The sequence below is a fragment of the Crocuta crocuta genome, unplaced genomic scaffold, assembly GCF_008692635.1.
Source record: "Crocuta crocuta isolate KB4526 unplaced genomic scaffold, BGI_CrCroc_1.0 scaffold14, whole genome shotgun sequence".
Classification (NCBI taxonomy): domain Eukaryota; kingdom Metazoa; phylum Chordata; class Mammalia; order Carnivora; family Hyaenidae; genus Crocuta; species Crocuta crocuta.
The window spans coordinates 2,766,309-2,780,641 of NW_027530209.1; the positions used below are offsets into that span (position 1 = coordinate 2,766,309).

General features: G+C 37.1%; 1 pseudogene; it reads left to right on the forward strand.

The window, feature by feature from the left end:
• The first annotated feature begins 10,072 nt into the window (after positions 1-10,072).
• LOC144232497 (cytochrome c oxidase subunit 7B, mitochondrial pseudogene) lies at positions 10,073-10,318 on the forward strand (annotated as a pseudogene).
• The last annotated feature ends 4,015 nt before the right edge of the window (positions 10,319-14,333 follow it).

Below are 14,333 nucleotides of genomic sequence, written 5' to 3' on the forward strand. Positions count from 1 at the left end.
AATCACTTAATTCCATTTGAAATAGTTTTGAATTCAAGTTCCTCTAAATTTTCAAAATTCTTGGATCAGAATTATTGCCATTGTATGCCATGTTTTTTTAGCCTACTTCCATTTCAAGTTTAAGAGAACTATGATAATGAGCCAACAGCACTCTTTTGAAAGATTCTAAGATGTTAATAATGCCTTTTTATGGCATATCATGATCTACCCTGTACCTTTTGGCAGAGAGCTAACAATTTACCCTATTCTCTGTCTACCCACACATACGGTGCTGGGAAGTTTGGCTTGAGTTTCCTAGCTGCCTTAATGGCTCTGGTTATATTCCACCTCTAAATCTTGGCATGGGCTTAGATTTTGTTCTGTATCTGTTTCTTGCTTTATCTGTACTATAATCTCTTTAGTAATTTCATTCAGTCTGAGTTGCATAAAAGAAAGAGAAATCTCCATATGTGTAATTTCATTCTCTGTTTTCAGTCTTGCCCTTTCCTTAAAATTGCAAGCTTTTATATCCACTAACAGCTTGAACAGTATCTAATAGATATCTTAAAGTTCAGAGTGGAAACAGAAGGCTTTATTCTCAAATATGATTTTTCTTCCAGTCTCTCCCATATCAGTAAATACCCCACTTCCTTCCCAGTTGCTGAAACCCAACGCTGTAAGAACTGCTCTGAATCTTCTTAGTATTTAATTTATTGGCAAGTTCTGTCAACATCTTCAATGCATATCCCATGTCATAGACATCACTGCTTGTTGTCTACCCAGCATCTATTTCCCCCTTCCTCTTTTCTAACAATCATTTTTTCCCTTAAGTATTCGTCCTTTTTTCACATAAGCCATGTGACTCAAGGCAAGTCATCCCCATTCCCAGTTAGAGTGGGCTCTGCTTGATAATTTAGTCAGTTTCAACTCCATTTCTCATACAAATGAATGGATGAGGGACAAGCTTGAAATATGAGTCAATAAACGGCTAAGGGCATCTGGCAAGGAGGAATCCTGGCTTTTGAAATAGACACATAAAGTAATCTCTCCCTCTAGGTATGAATAAGGAGCATGTTTCAATTGCTAGTAGCAGTCATCTAACAACTTCCACTCTAAGGCTTAAGATGATTAGAAAATCTGGAAGAATGCAATTCTTTGATAATATCATTGAGGCTGCTCTGGCACTAAGCTTCCTGTAAAATAAGCATACAAATTGTATTTAAGAAACCTTAGTTTGAATATTTGGTTACTTGTATCCAAAAACAACTGATAAATTCAGAATCTATCTACTCCTGCTTCCTAGTATCTTGATCTAAACCATCACCATCAGGCACTAGGATTTACTGCAATGATAACCTAACTAGTCTCCCTATTTTTATTTTTTCTACCCTACATTTTTTTTCTGTAGAAAACCGGGATCTTGTTAAAATTTAGATCATGTCACCCCTTTCTTCAAATGCTTTCAGGTGCTCCTTAAAGCAGCCTAAAACTCCTTATAAAGCCCAATATGATTGGCTTCCTCCTATGTCAAGTTACATCACTTGATTTTCAGTAATGTTTTATTTTGGTCACTTCTGAAGAGTAAATTAAAGCTAAATCACTAAGCAGAAAGTCATTATACTCAAATGCTTGAACACACCATGGGTCTTTCCACTGATTGGTCCCTGGAATGCTTGTCCTCATCCTCCAAGACAGGCCTTCAGAAGGATTGGCAGAGTCAGTATAGACCAGGAAACAGAGTAGACATTTTTTTTTTCCTAAACAATGAGAGGACTTCTGCCTTCTTGGTTACAAGACACAAATCCATGTAATAAGCCATATTATCTCATTGGTTGTATCTAGACAATCAAACCTTGTATCCTGCCAGAAGAGGTCAGTAGGATCACCAGTGCCTGTGAAATAACTTTTCCATTGTTGCCTGCAGTGAATGTCTTGCAAAAAAAACTTTGTAACTTCTTGCTTTGACCAAAATATGACATCATTGTTCAGTAGCTATTCAATAAACTAATCACATGAATCTTGTTTATATTTTTAAGAGTAATCCTTAAGATGAAATCATGTGCTTTTATGTATAAATAAGTAAATAAAGATAAATAGGATGTTTGAACTTTATAGATCTCATACTCAAAGACTCATGGCATTGTATGTATAGAAACCTGTGGTCTAAGTTAGTAGGATAGGTCTTAATGATTTTGTTGATGATATTTCCAAGTAAAGGGATGGACAGATTTTTATGAAAAGAGCATTGCTTCTCTTGCTAGGGCTAAGGAGGTCACTGTTATTAACCACAAAGATGACAATTTGTGTTTATGTCATTTAATATTTTTCAGTAATTTCCCCTTTGGTAATTAAGAGCAGGGTATATAGATACACTTAATTACTTTGGCTTTGGAGACCTGTATCTTTCCTCTGAAACAGGACTGCCGGGAAAACAGATCTTAGATGTCTTGCTAAAATGTGTAAAAATTAGAAGCTGAGTTTTAAGTGCTATTGATTTTATATGAGAGATTACTTCATATTTTCAGATTAGCTTGTTAAATAAGTCTAGTAAAACATTTTGGTAGCTAAGTTTTCACCGATAATAGTAGTCTCAGTGTGTGTATTACTGATTGACAGTAGCATAGGGGATTAACTGCTGTTAGATTTTATTTTGTTTTTCAAATTAATATTAATTGTTGATAGACTAAATATTGTCTCTTTTTAAAGCCATTGAAAGAGAGTTTATGTACTTTTCCATGTAAAGTTTATTCCTTAATTTTTCTTGTCTGAGATAGGTAATCCTCAAAGTACAGAAAAGTCTGGAATATTTAGGAATTTGAGGAATAATGTCTAATAGTATTCCTAGGGAGCTTGTAGATGAATGTGCAAAGATGGGGTCCACACATCCCTCTTGTTTCATTTGGAGCTTTTTGACCTTTATTTGTGTTAGACATTGGGATTCAACGTAAGATTTCATTTGAAAAAATAGATTTTGCTGCCTTTCTTTAAAGTTTGATAACAGTGATCTAGATTTTCTATGATATTGGCAATTTCTCCTAAGTACTACCAGGTAAGTTAGGTTTTGCTTTTTGTCCAGATTCAGGGTAAAACCACTACATACTGTGAAAATTATAAACATTTTTTCCTAAATTTGCTGAGTATTTGTCATCTATATATTTGTGACCATGATATTAGATTTATAGAGTTGGATAGATTCTTAAAGAGCATCTACCTCTACCACCTCATTTTGCAGTTGAAGAAATAAACCCAAAGCAGTTATGACCTGTCTCCAAAGTCACATAAGGCAGAAGCAAAAAGATTCTACTCCAGTACTCTTTCCATTGCATTTAACTTTCTTTTGGGGGTTCTACATCGTCAGTCTAGAATAAGGAATATTTCTTAAATAGTAGAAAGTATAAATGGCATAAAGGAAAGGATAAGAACAAATAATACTGAAGGAGAAATTCATTTAAAAAAATATTGAGCAGTTGCCATATATCAGGTGCTGTATAGTTACTGAAAAACTGGTAGCTTATATACAAAATCTATATGTGTTCTATACAGTGTTAATGTAAGTTGAATAGATGGTTCCTGCCTTTTAGGATTAAAATAATTTATGTTTTAACACCATAGTGGACATTGGTTTCAACTCGGCCACCCGTAATACATTGCCCCTTATGTTGATAACAATATCCAGATTTCCTTATGAGTAATTAAATACCACCCCCCTCCACTTTCATTTTCTGCAGTCTTCATGAGGCCAGAGATTAAGGTTCCCTGTCCAGCCCTAAACAAAAGGATGAAAGCATATGGTGAATTTTAAGTCAATTAGACAGTTTTTTTTGGGACTTTCTGTCTCAAGCAGAGAGATAAAAAGACAGCAAAAACTGTCAGAATTCATTTCTGCTTCTGAGACCCTCCCAGAGCATCTTGGATTCTTTTTCAAGCTTGGCACTTTAGCATCACCTTGGATTCTCTTACTTCTTATTTCCATTAAAGTCCCCTTTCACTTAAGCAAAGTTGGTTTCTGTCATTTACAACCAGTTAACCCCAACTGGTATCTATGTCTGTGAAAGATTCTGCAATTCTTTATTGGATATGACAATACAAATTGCTAGAGAAGAACAGGACCTATGAAAGTTTAGGCTCTTTGTCTTAAAGTCCAAAACCTGTCACTTTACTGAGAGATGGTGACCATAACCCCCAAACAAAATTCTTAGCTCTTTGTTACATTAACAAGCTTGGTGTCAGGAAACCTGTTACATAATAATTTCTTTCCCTCAATCGTCTTCTCTCTTCTTGGTTAGAGGCAGCTTCCTTAGAACTGTGAAGCACTGCCATCTTTCTCCCAGTCTTCATTTTGATCTGCTGAAGTACCATTGCCCTGGCCCTTTGTGGAGTGCTATTGACCTTACTTGCTGATTACTTTTAGTGATTCTTTTCAGTGGTTGATGGAATGACTAGACAGTAATGAAAATAGCTCATTCACTTTGTCTTATCAGGATTAAAACTGAAAATAAATCTAATTTTCTTTTATGGGGAGGAGAAGCAGGACCAAAAGATTTTGATCAGTATCTCAAAGTAACATGAAAAAGAAGACTGCAGGATTTCAGATGCTAAAAGGAAAGGGCACATAACTATTAGATTCCTAATGGAAGAACTGGTGATGCTCTAGTTTTCTTGTTAACAATAAATTCTATTTACATACCAGGCCCAGTATACATACTAGCCCACAGGGCCTCCAGATAGATTTGTGATCTAAGTTGGGGGGAAAAGACATGTGGGAAATGTAAAAACTATAGTGGGAAAATTGAAGAGATTAGAATAAGAGCTTTGGACAGTGTAATTTGAGATCTTTCCCTTTCCACAATATCTATCAATTTGGGAAAATTTAGTTTATGGGAAATTAAAGATACTTGGAAAGTTATTTGCTTCAAGTTGTTTTTCTGCCAGTGGTGATGAGTATGAAGGATTAATTTAAAAATTAGTATAGCACAGAATTTTAAATATTTGTAAATTTATTTACTTTATTTGAGAGAGTGCACATGTGGAGGGAGGGGCAGAGGAAGAGGGATAGAGAGAATTTTAAGCAGGTTCCAGTATTCCATGACCCCAGGATTATTAACTGAGCTGAAATCAAGAGTTGGACATTGAACCAAGTGACTAACCCAGACACCCCTAAATATATTTTAAATTAAAATTCCAACCCTTTTAATACTTGAATGCAAATGAGTAGGCACAATTACAGAAGGATGGACTGTACACGAACATTCCTTGTTCTTTCACTTTTTCCCCTGAAGGAATAAATACGTGGTTCAATCTGTAGGTAGAGAGAAAGGCAACGGAATATAGCCCAATGTAGTATCATTGCATTATTGTAGTCATAGTTTATATGTCAATGACTTAATCTCTAGGCCTCTGTTTTACAACTGAAAAATGGGAATTTATCAGTCATGGGTAGGGCCACTGCCCACCTATAAATGCCACTATGGAAACTGGAAAATACTACTTCCTCCTTCAGCAGAGTATAGTCCCACAAGCTTAGCAAATGGAGCACAGGTTAGATTTCAGTCACCACAGTTTCTTTTGCTGAGTTCTCTTTTACAATGTACAGCTAAGATAGCTGCATATAGCAGCCTTGGTCTGAGTTCTTGGTTACCTGCAACAAAGACCTACCCTAAATATCTTAAATCAAAAGAGAATTCACAGGAAGGATATTTGGGGCTGTAGGAATATGAAAAAGGTGACAAGATATGGGGCATCTCAGGCATCAGGACCTTAGTTAACCAAGGTTTCAACTTAGGAGGTGCCTGGTTCTTGGGCCCTGAGTTGCTGAAGTGGATTTGGCCTCTCCTTGTGCCCTCTTCCTTTGCATTGCTCACTCACTGGGATTTACAGTCCTAGGGGTGGTGTTTGATTGCCTCGTCCCAGGATATACCAGGGAGCTAGTGAAGGAAGGAACAGACTCCACCTTCTGAAATTAGAAATGGTAGTGAGAGATGGCACTTGGTACTCTCCCACTAAGACTACACACCACTGACTTATCCCCAAGAGGAGATGCTATGAGGAAGGTGTGTGTGTGGAGACAGTGGGTACAGGATAAATTAAAAATGTTAAATGTCTGGTATAGGACTTAGGTATTTATATTTGCTCTTTTTTACTTAATGTATTGTCTGGTCCTAGCTCCTGTCAGATCCAGAGTCTTCCACGTGACCTCATCCCCACTCCTTCCTGCTGTGAAAGACCACTGGTGTTTGTGGACAAGATTACCAGAACAGCAGAGTATAATAGTAATTCTGGTTTTCAGTTCTTGCCCAAGACTTTGCTGATTTTCCTCTTAGATGTGAATTTTTTATGCCCTCGAGTTTCTTCTGTGTACAATACTTTTGTTGTCAAGTCTGTACAGACTTCTAGCTTAGCAATTAGTCCAGTGGAATTTATCTTTCTCCTAATGCCATTGTCCATATTAAGGAACAACAAACTTCCTTCTACTTATATGTAGTTCTTTTGATGGATCGATGTTCCTTCATTAAAAAAAAAAAATACAAACAGTATTCTAAGACCTAGTGATGTTCTAAGCCTTAGTTTATCTTTTTTTTTGGGGGGGGTCAATAAAACCGAGATTCCTTGTGTATTACAGTCTAGTAGTGGAGACAAGGAAAAAACAAATGGACATATTTGTAAATATGTAATTATAAATTATGAGGGGAATACTTTTAAAGAAAAAACAAGGCTCAATAATAGAGGATACCAAAGGTGAGACCTACTTAATAAGAGATGACTATTAGGCTACTCTGAGGAACAGATGAGTCCATGATCTGAAGATTGATAAGAAACCTGTCAGACAAATGGGTGTGGAGGTAGAGGTCAAGATGTAGGAAGCAGATTTAGGGTGGGGTTGGGGTGTAAATGGGGTATATTATTCAGGATGGGCAAGGCTTAAGCTGTGGTAACAAGAAGCCCCCAAATCATAGTGGCTTAACACTTAAAACATTTCTTGTTTATACAAAGTCTTCTCTGAAGCAACTATACTCTTTTGGTGACTTAGGTCCATCACATGGACCCCCATCTCCACTTATGGCTGCCATGTTCTCCACCAAAAGGAAAAAGCAAAGGGGAACATTATGCAATGCTTTTCTAATGCTTTTCTCTACTATTAATAGACCAATGACCTGAATAAGTTCACAGCCCTTTCTAACTGCAATGAGCTGGGATGCCAGGGAAGGAGTAGAAAGCTGTATATTGTTGAGCACTAGTTATGCCTTCCTTAAGGAGTGTGGGAATGAAAGGGGAGCTAGAGCATTCCAGGCAGAGAGAAAATGCTGGAGGAAATTCTGGAGGTAGGATTATTATTAGCATACTGCAGTACTTTGGGTGATAAGAGATGATGCCACCTTTTGTAGCCATGTAGAAGGTGAACAGTTGAGTAACATTATCTATTGTTCCAGTTACTGGAGTTCAGTGGAATGTCATGTCTTTCATACAAAAACTATGGCTTCCAGGACTTCTGGGGAAGATCAGAATAGAAGGATCCTACACTTACTTTGTCCCATAGGTACACCTAGATAACACCCACAGCAGTGCAAATAACCCAGAAAATGACCTCAAAACTGGCAGAACAGATGTTTGACAGCTAAATGTAGAGAAGAAGCCATATTAAGAAGAATAGAAAGGGTGGAGATAGTGGTTGGGAACCAAGCTGGACTGTGAGATATCCAAGGGAGGGAGAGACACCAAAGACACAGAGAAGGAAAATGAACAGACACCACAGTAGGCACCATACTCCAGGGGAACCTGTACTGGGAAGATGAATACCCATAACGTCCAGGGATTAAAAAACAGAGGGGCTTCACATCACAAGTTCTTATAATCAGTGAGGCTTAACACCTAGAACTTCAAAAATCAGCGAGCTTAGCTCTGGGAGAGCCTTTAGGAAACTGAATCCTGCCTTTAGAGAGATAGCATAACAAACAGCCTCACTGAGATACAGCATAGAAGCAGCAGTTTGAAAAACACCTGAGGTATACAGGGGAAGATTTGTTTACTAATCTTAGACTGTGTAGTTGGAAGGGCAGGGATCATTGGGAGATTTCTCCAAGAACAAAAGAGCTGGAAGGTGCCATTTCCCTCTCCCACCCTCCAGCTTAAATACATGGACACCTGTGGGAACCAGCATAGTACAAAACTCTCTAACTCACTTGCTAACAGCATGCCCTGCCCCTATGGTGTTCTCTGGACCTATCCCCTCCAGCCCAACCTCATAAAGAGTTCTCCAAAGCAGCTACAGGTCCCTTTCTACAGCAGACCTGCTCAAACCTTGTTAACACAGGGTGCCTTGTGCCAATGCGTTCTTCTGTGGACCTGCCCCCTCCAATATACCCTTGGCAGAACACACCCAAAAGCACAAGAGAGTTCCAACACACCCAATCTAAAGTGGCTCCGCAAGCCTGGCAGTGTGCAAGCAATTACAACAGAGGCCAGCACCACTCCAAAATGACCCCTGTCCTGGAGGGAAGAGAAGATAACACACACACCATTTTGACTGTATTGTGGCCCCAACAGTGGACTGGAACAGGTATCTGGTCTGACTGCACGCCCCACCCACTCACAAAAGCTTCTCAAGGGAAAACACAGGGAGAGCTCCCTGCAACTCAGTGCAACTTCAGTTCTGACAGATGTCTATTCTAACCCAACTCAAGCCCAAGGCAGCCCCAGACTGGCCCATTAACAACACAGAGACCAAACCCTGGTCACAGCAGATAAAGAGAGCCATTGCAAATGACTGAACTGAAGGCATACACAGCTCAGCCACAGCAATAGGGCACATGTAACACACAGAGGAAACACCCTGAAGTGTGAGATTCTGGTGAACAAGGGATATTGCACTTGCAGGACACGACAGAACCTCTATTTTATAAAGCCACTACTTTCAAGAGCAGGAAACATAGCTGATTTACCTAACACATAGAAATAGACCCAGAGAGACAAAATGAGGAGACAAAGGAATATGTCACGAATGAATAAAAATAAGACAAAATCACAACAGAGTTAAATGAAATGGAGCTAAGTAATATGTCTGATACAGGATTTAAAGTAATGGTCATAAATATACTCACTGGACATGAGAAAAGGGTGAAAGATCTCAGTGAGCCTCTCAACAAAGAGAAAACATAAAAGAGAACCAATCAGAGATGAAGAACTCAATAACTGAAATTAAAAATACACCTTATGGAATAAATACTAAACAAGAGGATGTAGAAGAATGGATAAGCATCCTAGGAAGATAGAGTCATGGAAAGCAAACAAGCTGAACAGGAGAAAGAAAGTGAATAATAAAAAATGAAAATAGATTAAGGGCACTCAACAATACCATCAAGTATAACAACATTCGCATTATAGGGATTCTAGAAGGAGAAAAGAGATAAAAGGGAGTGGAAAATTTATTTGAAGAAATAATAGTTGAACACTTTCCTAATCTGGGGAGAAAAAAAACAGAGATCCAGATGAAGGAGGCACAGAGAGCTGCCAGCAAAATCAACTCAAGGAAGTCCACACCAAGACACATAGTAATTAAAATGGCAAAAAAAATAGTGATAAAGAGAGAAATTTAAAAGCAGCAAGAGAAAAGAAAACAGTTACATACAAGGGAGATGCCATAAGACCATTAGCTGATTTTTCAGCAGAAACTTTGCAGGCTAGAAGGGAATGACATGATAAAGTGCTGACATTGAAAGAAAAAAACCCCTGCATTCAAGAATACTCTATCTAGCAAGGCTGTCACTCAGAATAAGAAAGATAAAGAGTTTCTCAGACAAACAAAAGTTAAAGGAATTCATCACCACTAAACCAGCTTTATAAGAAATGTTAAAAGGGACTCTGAGTGGAAAGGAGAGACATAAGCGGGAGTAAGAAAAATAGAAAGCACAAAAGCATTGAAATGAAGTATATCTATAAAAAGTATTCAAGGGGTTCACAAAATAAAAGGATATAATGTATGATACCGTATATTTAAAATGTGGGGAGGGGGTTTTTCAGGGCTCTTTGCAAGGGGACTTCGCCTCAAATTTTAGCAAGTCAGCAGCTACAATTGCATTGTTCTGTCTTCAGCTTTAGGATGTTTCCCATGGCCAGAAATGCTCTAAGTCGTCTCCGAATTCAAAGCATTCAGCAAACAATGGCAAGGCAGAGCCATCAGAAACGGACACCTGATTTCCATGACAAATATGGTAATGCTGTATTAGCTAATGGAGCCACTTTCTGTGTTGCCATATGGGCTTATACAGCAACACAAATTGGAATAGAATGGAACTTGTCCCCTGTTGGCAAAGTCACCCCAAAGGAATGGAAAGATCAGTAATCATCCCAGCTGTTATAATAATGAATTGTTTCAAAACCAACTCATAATTGATGCCAAGTACTGAACACCCATTAAAATATGGCCTGATTGAAGAAATAAAGTATATTTGAAACCTTAAAAAATAATAAAATAAAATAAAATGTGGGGAGGGGCAAAGAAGTAAAAATTTAGTGCTTTTTGAATGGATTCAAACTTAAGCAACCATCAACTTAAGATAGACTGCTATATCCATAAGATGTTGTATATAAACCTAATGATAACCACAAATCAAAAACTGGTAATAGAAATGCAAAAAAAGTAAAGGAAAGAAATCCAAGTATATCACTAAAGAAAGCCAGCAAACTATGCGAGAAGAAAGAAAGAGAAGAAAGAAACAGAGAACTACAAAAACAACCATAAAACAAGTAACAAAATAGCAATTAATATATACCTAACTATAATTGAATGTAATGGACTAAATGCAATCAAAAGACATAGGGTGACTAAATGAATAAAAAAGGAAGACCTAACTATATGCTGCCTACAAGAGATTCATTTCCAACCTAAAGACACATGCAGATTGACAGTGAAGGGATGGAAAAGCAAGTGGAAGTGAAAAAGAAACCTGGGGTAGAAATACTTACATTATACAAAATGGACTTTAACAAAAGACAAAGAAAGACACTATATAATCATAAAGGGAACAATCCGAAAGGAGGTTATAACAATTGTAAATATTTATGCACCCATCATGAGAGCACCTAAATACATAAAACAGCTTATAACAAACATAAAGGAAGTAATCTATAGTATATAATAGTAGTAGGGGACTTTAAACCCCATGTAGATCAATGGAAATCAAAGAGAAAATCAACAAGGAAACAGTGGCTTTAAATGACACCTTGGACCAGATGGATCTAGCCTATATATTCAGAACATTACATCCTAAGACAGCAGAATACATATTCTTTCAAGGGCATATGGAACATGCTCCAAAATAGATCACATATGAGGCCACAAAACAAATTGAAAATGATTGAAAAACAACAGTAGCCAAATCATGGAAATAGCCTAAGTATCCATCAACTGATGAATGGATCAAGATGTGATTTATCTATGCAATGGAATACTACATGGCAAAGAGAAAGAATGAAATCTGGCCATTTGAAGCAACATGAATGGACCTTTAGGGTGTTATGTTGAGTGAAATAAGTCAGGCAGAGAACAGATATCATATGTTTGCACATATAGGTGGATTAGGAGGAACTTAACAGAGGACCATGGGGGAGGAGAAGGGGAATAGTTGGGGAGAGGGAGGGAGGCAAACCATGAGAGACTCTTGAATGCTGAGAACAAACTGAGGGCTGATGGGGGTGGGGGAGAGAGGAAGGGGGGTGATGAGCCTGGAAGAAGGCACTTGTTGGGATGAGCACTGGGTGTTATATGGAATCCAACTTGACAATAAACTATGAAAGAAAAAAAGAAAAAAAAAGTAAAAAGACTAAAAAATATTCAAACAGATAAATGTTTCACCTAATCTGTATATTTCTCTAGATCTGAGTTGATGTTACAGTTTTTCCTAAATGGAGAACACAAGTAGTAGCAATAAAGGAGTTGTTCGTTAGAAAAAAAAAAAAAAGATTGAAATCATACCATGCATCTTTTCTAATCATAATGCTATGAAACTAGAAATCAACCACAAGAAAAAATCTGGAAAGAACACAAATATACGGAAGTTAAATAACATTATACTAAACAATGAATCATAATCCAAGAAATTAAGGAGGAAACAAGAAAATACTTGGAGACCAATGAAAATGAAAACACAATGGTCCAAAACTTTGGGGATGCAGCAAAAGCTGTTCTAAGAGGGAAGATTATAGCAATATAGGCCTACCTAAAGAGGCAAGAAAAATCTCAAGCAACCTAATCTTACACCTAAAGGAGCTAGAAAAAGACCAACAAACAAAACCTAAAATGAGAAGAAGGCAGGAAATAAAAGATTGGAACAATAGAAAACATCAATGAAACCAGGAGTTGGTGCTTTGAAATGATCAACAAAATTGATAAGCCTTTACCTAGACTCACCAAAACAAAAACAAAAGAGAGGACTCAAATAAGCAAAGTCAGAAATGAAAGAAGAGAATTAACAATGAACACCACAGAAATATAAAGGGCTATAACAAAATATTATGAAAAATTATATGCCAAAAATTAGACAACTTAGAAGAAATGGATAGATTCCTGGAAACATATAACTTTCCAAAACTGAATCAGGAAGAAATGGCAATGAAATTGAATCAGTAATCAAAAAAAACTCCCAACAAACAAAAATTCAGGACCACATAGCTTCGCTAGCAAATTCTACCAAACATCCCCCCCAAATGTAAGTTCTGTACTAGACCACTTCACAGGTAAATTCCACCAAATATTTAAAGAAGGGTTGATACCCATTCTTCTCAAATTATTCCAAAAAATAGAAGAGGAAGTTAAGTTTTCAAATTCATTCTGTGAGTCCACCATCACCCTGATACCAAAACCAGATAAAGACACACAAAAAAGTGAACTATAGGACAATATCTCTGATGAACATAGATGCAAAAATCCTCAACAAAATATTAGTGAACTTAATCCAACAATGCATTTATTTTTTTTAACTTTTAATGTTTTATTTATCTCTGAGAGAGAGGGAGAGAGAGAGAGAGGGAGAGAGACAGTGTGAGCAGGGGAGGGTCAGAGAGAGAGGGAGATACAGAATCTGAAATAGGCTCCAGGTTTTGAGCTAGCTGTCAGCACAGAGCCCGACATGGGCTCAAACCCACAAACCATGAGATTATGACCTGAGCCGAAGTTGGATCCTTAACCGACTGAGCCACACAGGCGTCCCACCAACAATGCATTTAAAAACTCATTCACCATGATCAAGTGAGATTTATTCCTGGAATGCAAGTTTGGTTCAATATTCACAATTAATCAACATGATACATCACAACAAAAAGAGAAAGGATAAAAACCATATGATCATTTCAATCAATGCAGAAAAAGCATTTGACAAAGTGCAATATCCATTCATGTAAAAACCTTCAACAAGGTAGGATTAGAAGGAACATATCTCAGCATAATAAAGATCATATATGAAAAACCCATTATTAACATTATATATAATGAGTTAACATTATACTCGATGGGGAGAAACTGAGAGATTTACCCCTAAGATTAGGAACAAAACAAAGATGCCCACTCCCACCACTCTTATTTAGCATAGTACTGGAAGTCCTAGCAATAGCACTGAGAAAAGAAAAAGAAATAAAAGCATCCAAATTGGCAAGGAAGAAGTAAAACCTTCACTATTTGGAAATGACATGATACTATATATAGAAAACCCAACGACTCCACCAAAAAAACTACCAGAATTGATAAATGAATACATAAAGTTGCAGGATACAAAATTAATATACAGAAATCTGTTGCATTTCTGCGCACAAATAATGAATTAGCAGAAAGTGAAATTAATAATCCCATTTATAATTGCACCAAAAAGAATAAAATACCTAGGAATAAATAAATAATCTTGAAATTTGTATAGAAACACAAAAGACCCCAAATAACCAAAGCAATGTTGAAAAACAAGAATAAAACTGGAGATACCACAATCCCAGATTTCAAGATATACTACAAAGCTGTAGTAATAAACACAATATGGTACTGCACAAAAATGGACACAGAATAAAGAGCCCAGAAATAAGGAGCTTCAGCAAATGCTTTTGTGAAAGCTGGACAGTAATATGCAAAAGAATGAATCTGGACCACTTTCTTACACCACACACAAAAATAAACTCAAATGGATTAAAGACCTAAATGTGAAATCTGAAAAGATCTGAAAAGACCTAAATGTGAAATCATAAAAATCCTAGAAGAGAGCACAGCCAGTAATTTCTCTGACACTGGTCATACGACATTTTTCTAGATGTGTCTCCTGAAGCAAGAGAAAGAAAAGCAAAAATAAACTATTGGGACTACATCAAAATAAATAGCTGCT